The following is a 9,503-nucleotide window of genomic DNA, read 5'->3' on the forward strand; positions in this document are numbered from 1 at the left end:
ACATTTATGCCTGTTATGTGTCTCTTATATACTGATAACCAATGAAAATGTAACAGATGACTTTTACATCAGTAATTTACTGGGGACATATTGTAAATTGGGCTTCTCATCTTAAATTGTGAGCAATGTGTTTCTTGATAGTTTGGTTAGTATTGGAATATACCACCTCTGTAATGATCCTCTGAACTCTGACCACTTTCTGACTCCCCATCATCCCCACCAGGTAGGGAAGGTGGGGGTCCTGACTAATAAAGGTCAGGTACGTCAGGATGGGAACCTGAAACCACATACACAGGTGGGGAAACATGGGACAGCCACACACTTACACTCACATAAAATGCACACAAACCTCTGTACTCCTCTGTGAGTCTGAGGAGTTAACACTGTCCTTGATAGTTCCAAACTATCCCAAACAACTTCCTGTCTGTCCCAGCATGCTCTCCTGGGGCTGACATCACCAGCACCACTGCTTATCTGCTCAGTGCCCCATCACTGCCTGATGAGGATGCTACACTCTGGGTGACTAGCACACAGTGCACCTACAAAAGGGTAATAAAGTCAGTGAGCTGCAGTTCCCATATCCTGCCTCTCTTCATACAGGACCCACTCTGTATGGGAACACTAGGGGGGAATTGCTGCACTATTTTACCTTGGGATGACAAAACATAGAGTGCAAGCCGTGGGATTGCATAAAAACACCATGTCTGCCGTTTAAGTCAAATTGTAGTGGCCATGATGAGTTTTTGAAAGAGTCTGTCTAGCCATTCATAAAGACATTATTTAAATTGATGCAGGCAGCACTATCGCCTTGTATTCTAATCTTTTCAGATCTAAGAAGCTCATCGGGGTTGGGCCTGGTGAGTACTGGGAAGGGGAAACCTCTCAGGGAAACTAGGCTGCTGCAGTAGTGTTTGTGGACCAGTAGGTCAGAAGACTTCTAGTTCAATTCCCCATTGTAGTGACCAGGGACACTGTGTTTAATCTGCTCATCTGATGATAAACCAATAAATGTTCCAGGTTTTTACACGGCACTGTTCACAGAAGTAGGGGAGTTAACCATTTATAAGCAGATTTATAACCAAGTTCCCCTTTAATTTATCAGGTGACACAATATCTCTCTTCCTTTCTTGATCTCCTTTTGAGGGCTGCAGGTTCTGAATCACTGCCATGAGACACATACAGTTTACTGTACAGTAGATGCAAGGAAGAATCATTTCTTATTTTTCATTATATGACAATGTAGCCTTTGAATAATTAAGACCATGTGGTTATGTCTGACATAATTAAAGACAGCCTGTCAGTAAGAGATGTCCAGAGAATGAGATGTGTTACTTCAGCAACCTGCTGTCTAGTTCTAAGAAATCAGGAAACCAAATCCATGAGGAGCCCATGTCCTGAAGGGCTGAGAGCTACAGTTCCATGTCAACTCTTAACCCAGAACCAGAACCATCTGTCAGGTCCCAATACATAATTGTTTTCAAATCGCCATTTCTATAACACACTAAATTGCAGGACGAAATAACCTGTGCACCAGCAGAATTACTGTAGCTTGCTGTCTGCAGAAAAATAAATCTTCTACATGCAGGCTTTTAAAGAATAACACGTCGACAGCTGAGAGGTGTGAGTGCTGTCTTCTGTTGGCCAGAGAACATCTGAGCTGGCAGCAGAGAGAGTGGTGAAGTGTTCTATCCATTGATGAATGCTGTTTCGCCTTTGGCAGACCTGATGGAAGACAAAGTGTTGGGAGATACCATAGAGAGCATTATGGCAAGTATTGTGCCAGTGTCAAACAGTGACATGGTTTGAACTCTGTTGATGGGTGAGGAATCTGCTTTTGGTGCAGATTGAGGGCACCAAATCTGATAACTTTATTGCTCGTCGATACATTGACAAAGTCTCTTAGGCAGTGATTTTCCTATTCCTTCAGACCCATCTGAAAGTGTCAGTTTTCCATCAAAGCAATGATACAGCTTCAAGAAAACAGTGCTGAGGCCCTGTTATAGTCAGCACTTTCTCCTGACCTTAGTCCAATAGGGCATCAGTGAGACCAACTCATTAATGCCAGGAACAGGAGACAAATGCTTGTAGCTCTTCAGGTTGTAGTTGCACAAGAGGAGTGGCAGAGCATGACAGAAGAGACTGACCAAGACTGTGCTCCGGCACCAGCAGGATAGTATGTACTCTTGGGGAGACCAGAACTTTTTTTAAATGTTGACAGTAAGCCATGTTTCATTAACTCTTTGATCTGTATTTTTATATATTATTTTCTGTGATTTAATTTCCACAATATGTATAACAATTGCTGAACTCCATTAGATCTAAGCATTGCATTTCTTATGAGAAACAATATAGAGTTAGATACAGTACCCCTAACCTAATTAATGAAAACCTTGAATTAAAGTTTCATAAAAAATAATAGTTTAATAGCATGTATTTCACTCTAGAAATATAAATCACTGCTGCTTCAGTATTATCATAGTTATTTGTGTGTTTTTACCTTCAAGGTGACAGGTATTAAAGCTTTCATGTGTACATGCGATAGGGTTCATGTCTAATTTGTGTTGCTCGTGTGGCAAATTTGAAAAAAAATACCACCTTCTCACTTAAGATGCAAACACTATTTTGGAGGCATTGCACATTCTTCTTGCAGTGTTCCAAGCTTAATTATATCACAGTTAATCAATGGCAGGAGTTTGTTCACTAAAATAGAAGAGGACCCATAGTGAATGTCCTAACCACAGATTATATTTGATCCTATGGAACCCATTGGCTGTAAGTAAATAAACTAAGCATGACCCTCTTTAGAGCATAAATAGTATAACATCACACGCCTGAAAAGGGTGTTGGATGTTTCATCTGAAAAAGCAAAATAATTGTGCTTTGGGACTCTTACAACACTATTATAATATGCACACATGTTTTAACAAACAAAAAACAAAATCGGAGTATTGCTCTTCATTTAGGAATAGGTTGAAAATGAAAAATCATACAGGGCCACAGAGGCATAGTTACTGAATTCAAATCAAAGCAGAAATCCAGAATCTTGTGAAGTATAAAAATCAAGATACAGAAATTGTTTCATATATCTACAAAAGATCTTCACCAGAACCATTGGCTGCAATTTAATCACCTTAATATTGGTCAAATTCATTCCTTTTTAATTCATGGTTTGGAAATTAATTATATCTGAAGGGAATTAGTCAATGAATTGCAAAATCCTTTTTACAATCAGGGGAATTGTAAATCATCTCTCATTTGAGATGATTATATACAATGGTCCCTAATAAACAATGAATAGACAAATACTCAATTGTTAATAAGATGAAACAGTATATGCACACTTACCAGAAAAATCCCATTCTACATATACCATGGAGATGTTTAAAAGCCTTTTTGGTTTGTTTTTCATGTGCTTTGTGCTGTCCAAATATGACATTTCATTTTCAAGACTAGCACTGTAGGAGAACTCTCAGTCTTGAGATCGGGGTGTGGATTTAATATCTGTAGAGACTCATTCTGATCCTGTGGAAATACAGACATAACACGTGGCTTTTACTAATGTCAGTCACTAATCTGTGAACAAAAAGCCAAACAACAAACTAGAATTAACAGGATTAAGCATCATTACATGGGGTTTCTTAGGAATTACAAAACCCTGGCTTAAAAAAGCTTTAAAGCAAATTAATGAAATGTAACTATATGCTTACTTTAATTTTGTGGTTTCCAATAGTGCTCCATCTTATTATTACTATTATACCTTCATATGCTGTGGTTGTGAATTTCTTTCTATTTTTTTATTTTGCTTGCTCTGACATGTTTTTAGGCGATTGCAAAAAGCGTTACTTCAAACATTCTTCTCCCAACAAGAGAACCATTTCTAATTATTTCACTTTGGCTTCTAATTGCTGTGTATCAGATATCTCTAGTATTTCAAAAAATGAATTAATTAATCTTTTGTGTAAATATGTGTTCCCATATTTTTGATTGACAGAAAATCATTGTGGTATTTTCAATAAGAGTGTCAGCAACCTATGTAATTCATTTAATTAGCCTGAAAAGCATGTTCACATTTATTAATTGTAAAAACTGTCAAAATCATCGTTCTATATACAAATATTTTATTATATACAGTATAAACGATATTTTTTCCTTGGTGGTTTCAATAATAGAGGACTCAAATATTTTAAGGTGCATTATCTGAATGTGACTTTAAACATCTTCCCATTTTTTATTGTTTTAATACATCTTCATTCCTAAGGATCCTATAACGCATTATGTATAGTAGGGGACCCTCTTCATCCACCAGAGGTTACTATCCCAGTACTGACCAAACTCAATTTGTGCAGTTTCTGAGAGCTATGTAATGATGATAAGGGTACACACGCAAGGTAGCATTTGTGAACAACTGCAGTTTAAAAACAAATGTTTAATGCAATATTTAGCTCACTGTCTGAAATTTCTAAATGTATCCATAATTGTCACGTTTCTCTCCAGTAATGAGATGACAAAAAATATTTTCTTATAGAGATTTTTAAGTGCTGTCTATAAAAATTTCATGTTCTAAAAGACTGCTCAGAATCCCATCAGATTGATAAAATTATACATTTTCGGGAATACAGAAGAAAACAGGTGCAGTGAAGGCAGAAAGCTGAATTGTTTAAGTAGGGAGCTGCGTCAGCAAGTATAAGCTGCAAAGGAACAGGTAAAGGTTTATTCCATCCTGAAAAGAAGAGAGACACAAGGTTTTGGCTTCGGGTGTGTTGAATTTTTTGGAATGAATGGTTTGCAGTATTTATTAAATCTAAGCCCACTTTTCTGTAATGTTATTTGTCATTAGAACATTTTAAAATACATTTAAATACAGTAAACGCATGCTTTCAAATAAAAAAATATTTTTGGAAAACTAAAATCATTATACTGTACATACAGTGACTCATTTTCTTTACCTAATTCTGTCATCTCACAACATGATTGTTGTATAGTACTGTCTATATTTATTAACTTTTTCCTCTTTCATTGTCACACAAAGTGACTGTAATAGCTGAATAACTAAAGAGTAAACATTATTAAAATTGTAGTAAAATTCTACAAATGAATCCTGTTTGCAGATTATAGTCAGGTATCAATATGTATCCAGTATATTGATTCCACAGAGAGAAGTAGCTTTTAAATATGCACTGAAATGTCAGTGAAAAGTAATTAAGTTTCACCATGCACGCGTCTTATAATTATAGAAAATGGAAACAATGTAATGAAACAACATACTATGCATTTATTGCCTTCATTAGCACAGCTTGTATTCCTTTTGGGGAAAATTGTTTGGAGTCCATTTTGCATATAAACGCTCTTTACAAAACTACTGTACAAGTTTTCAGCTGAGCAAGTCAGCCTTATATTTTAGTGTTCTATATTTTCAGTATAGACAAACCGTCTAGATGACCGTCAGGCAGAGCCATCAACAAGATATGGTGAGCAGAGTCCTGGACTCCAGACAAAGGGCTGTGGACTCCAATCACATGTTCTTGGACTCTTGAGAAAAGTACTCCACTCAGAACGGTACAGTAAATGCCCTGCTGCGCAAGTTTAAGGTTGTCTCCAAGTTGTCATTGTAAATAAGAATTTGTTCTCGAGTGGTTAAATAAAGGGTGGCGCAGAGGTTAGCATTTCTTCCTCGCAGTTCTGGAAACCTGGGTTAAATTACTTTTGTGCTATCTGTGTAGAGTTTGTACCATATATTCATTTTGGTTATCAACTCAATGGTACTGTACAGTACTTTTCACTTTGGGCCTATCAACTCACTTGGGGGGGTGGGTATGGTAAAAAAGAATAATAATGCACTGAAATGTGAAAATCTATGAAGCCTTTCTTGCCCTGTCATTTTGAGATGCCATTGTTCCTCTTTGGCTTTAGGGTAATGGGTCTTAAACATCGCTTTTGTGATTCAGTGAAGTGGGGATTTCAGATACTGAGATGTACACACAGAAGAAAATGGAAGAAAGCAAACAAATGTGATCTAACAACGTGGAACCCGACCTTCCTGTTGTCTTCCTGAATGCGGGTTCATTAGCATCTGAATGGCTCTTTTTCTAGTGAGCCTTTCCAATTCTGTGGCAAGTTGATGTCAGACAGCCCTTAATTGTAAGGCAGAAAACAGAAACAGATGTTAAATTTGAGCACTACAGATGTACCAGACATAACACGAGGGAAAGAGAATAAGTTTAATTATTTAATAAAGTAAATATAATTAGCCAGAAGGAGGAGCAGACATTCATCCATATCATGCACTAATGTCATTATTTGTGTGATATACTGTAGGTCACTTTGATATCCCAACATCAATCTGAAATAAAATGTATTTGCCTAATTTTAATCTGCAACGTGTTTCATGGATTGATTACAATATTTTAATGGGGTTGTTTGAGGGGAGCTGTGTGTGTACAGGGGGGGGGTTACTTCATTTTGTTGGAAAGCACAATAAAATAAGATGTATTATTTTTTCAGTTTTAGTTGGAGAGTTAGCTCATGCAGAACACTGCCCTGTAACAATTCAGAATTGACATAGACTAGAATAGAACAGAAAAGACAATGGAACTAATTAGTACTTTCAAGAGAATTTAATTTTTTTTCTTCACAGAACACATTTGGTAAAGGCATATTAAATCCTGAAATAATAGGACAGTTATTATAAAGCCTGTTCTGAGAAAACAGTAGGGAGATAATAAATTAAAAGGTACAAATAATGTAATGCATGTTAGAAATACTGTTACAAAAAAACAAGGCCTCAATATTCTGTTCCATATTTTTGATTATTTTCAGTGAACATGAATACATGAATATATATATACTTTTACACGTGCAAAGAACCTTGACTTCAAGTTCAAGTTCAAGTTTATTGCCATTATACTCATGTACAGGCATATGGTATAACAAAATGCTATTTAGCTAGCTCTCAGACGGTAAGAAGTACAAAAACACAACAAGAAAAGAAAGACAGAGACAACAGGGAATGTGCAAAACAACAACAGGTAACAGGTAATGTGCAAAACAACATCAGATGTGCAAAATCATACATAAACAGAATGAAATAAAGGATAGAAAATTATGTGGAGTGAGCTTTTTGACATGTCAGGTAGAGGTAGATTTCAATGTGTGTTTGAGTTTCGGTAAGAGAGAAGGCACTGTGGGGTTCAGATCGAAGGTGAGAGAGGCTGGGAGTTTAATAGTTTGATAGTGCGGGAGTAAAAACTGTCTTTGAGTCTGGTAGTCCGGGCCCAAATTCTCCGGTACTGTTTTCCAAATGGTAGAGGGTCAAACAGTCTGTAGCTGGGGTGTGTGGGGTCTTTGATGATGCTTCCTCAAGCACCGTCTGTCATAAATGCCCTGGATGGATGGGAGAGCAACCCCAGTGATGGACTGGGCAGTTTTCACCACCCACTGTAGGGCTTTGCGGTCAGCAGTACTGCAGTTGCCATACCACACTGGGATGCAACCTGTCAGTGTGCTTTCTGTAGGGCATCTGTAAAAGCTAGTGAGGATCTGGGGACATATCTTAGCCTTCTTCAACTGTCTTAGGAAGTACAGACTTCTATTCACACTGAAAATTGTCATTCAATAAACTTGTAAACGGTGTAATTGAAAGAGAATTTAATAAATACAATTTTTCGACCAAACAGATAAGTGGATAACATTGAATGCACTGATGCGTTTGCCCGTGTTTACACAAATCGGTCTGTAAGGCACCTACAGGTTTGTGTGAAACTGAGTTTCAGCAGAGTGCCACAGGAGCAAGGTGACTAATGCTGCTGTCTCACAGTTGTAAAATTCTGGATTTGATTTCAGCCTTAGGAGCCTGTGAGGAATCTGTGTGGGCTCTCCATGCTCACGAGGGTGCTCCACTTTCCTTCCACTTTGGAAAGACACTCGATTGAAACAGGACTCATGCGCTGAGCCAGTGACAGAGGTGACGCCCCCCCTCTGCAGTCCAGACAGTGCGGCGCTCTGCTGTGACAGAGGAGCTGCTCTTGTCTCGCAGTGGAATTCTCCCCTGGCTACAGAGTGGAGCTGAGTGGCTCTGGGCCTGAGAACAGCCAGAGTCGAACCCTGGCAGGGGCTCTAAGGGTCACTGGTCTTATATGGAGTTCTCCCATGGCAGAGTCATCTACTGTCTAGGGAGTGGAGCTGTGTGGCTCTGGACCTGCGAGGGACTGGGATTGAACCCTGGCAGACCAGAGCCTTACTACAGGTCACTGGTGTTGTGTAAAATTCTCCCATGGCGGAGTTACCTGCTGGTTGTGAAGTGGTGGTGCACTTGCTTGGTTACCAGCGAGCGACCGGGATCGAGTCCTGGCAGGGGCAGGGCACTTTTCAACAGCTACGGGTCACTGGTGTCATGTGGAATTCACCCTGTGGTGGAGTTATCTGCTGTCTATGGAGGGGCGCTGTATGTGATCAGAACCCACGAGAGACCATGATCACGGAACTTTAAACCAATGAACAACCGTAGTTCCTCCAGATAAAACAGGCAGCACAGGGCCCAAAAGAGACCCCTCCAGGACATTCTCAGACTCAGCTCGGACAATCACATGACGGCCAGTGCGTCCGAGTGCCAGGACTTTACTTTGTTCTAAGAGTCGAGAACAGAGGTCGCCCATGGGTAACCAAAGGATCTGCCCGAGGTTAGCCCAGCAGCAAGCCTCATGAACCGCTGGCACCCCACCGCCAACGCTCGCCTGATCAACAAGTGAACTATGGTCAGAACTGTCGACAGCTGAATCTCAGGATTCAGGACTAGCGCTACGTCATGAACAAACCAGTCTGTTCATGTGTCACAATCTCTGCTAGTTAAGCCAGGACTAGCTAACTGGTCTTCAGAGAGTAATTGCCAGCACGATGCAGCAGGAATCTCTCCCTCCTTCTCCCCCACCTCACACCGAACCAGGATGGCCTGGCACCGGGCCAGAAGACGCCGATTGGATGCAGCAACAGCCTGCCACTGTTCCTTTGTGTCAGTGGGAGATTCACACAGATTGGATGAGTATTCAACATTCTGCATTATAGCTCGAGAATTCAATTGTTACCTCAACCCTAGCTGATTTCAATTTAATTCCTATGAGTGACATACTTGCTTTTGAGTATCTAGTGTAGAAGTTGTAATCAAAGCTCATTAACGAAATGGTATAAATGAATGGTATACTGAATGTACTGTATGTCTCTCTTGGTTTGTAACTCTTCATTATTGAATATATACTGTACCTTTTGTATTCTGCTAACCTTCACTATAAGATCTGTTATGTTTATGTGCACATTTTATATAATAATATATGTATTCTCATGTATTAGTATCCGTGTGTGTGCATTGCTGAGTTATCCAGCAAGGGCAGTTTTCTACTAGCCATCAAAGAATCATTTTGTGACTTACTGCGACAATTAATTGTCCCAGTAAACGCACAAAACCCCTGCAATACCAACCAAAATATATTTAAAATTTGCTGCAACAGAAGTAA

At 39.2% G+C, this 9,503-nt stretch overlaps 1 long non-coding RNA gene across 1 annotated transcript; it reads left to right on the forward strand.

Moving 5' to 3' along the window:
- Window positions 1-832: 832 nt before the first annotated feature.
- On the forward strand, window positions 833-6,229 carry LOC138240770 (uncharacterized). The gene is made up of 3 exons (XR_011190009.1): window positions 833-857; window positions 5,418-5,556; window positions 5,911-6,229. It is a non-coding gene; the product is annotated as an uncharacterized lncRNA (long non-coding RNA).
- Window positions 6,230-9,503: the final 3,274 nt, after the last annotated feature.

The sequence above is a fragment of the Lepisosteus oculatus genome, chromosome 7 (genome assembly GCF_040954835.1).
Source record: "Lepisosteus oculatus isolate fLepOcu1 chromosome 7, fLepOcu1.hap2, whole genome shotgun sequence".
Classification (NCBI taxonomy): domain Eukaryota; kingdom Metazoa; phylum Chordata; class Actinopteri; order Semionotiformes; family Lepisosteidae; genus Lepisosteus; species Lepisosteus oculatus.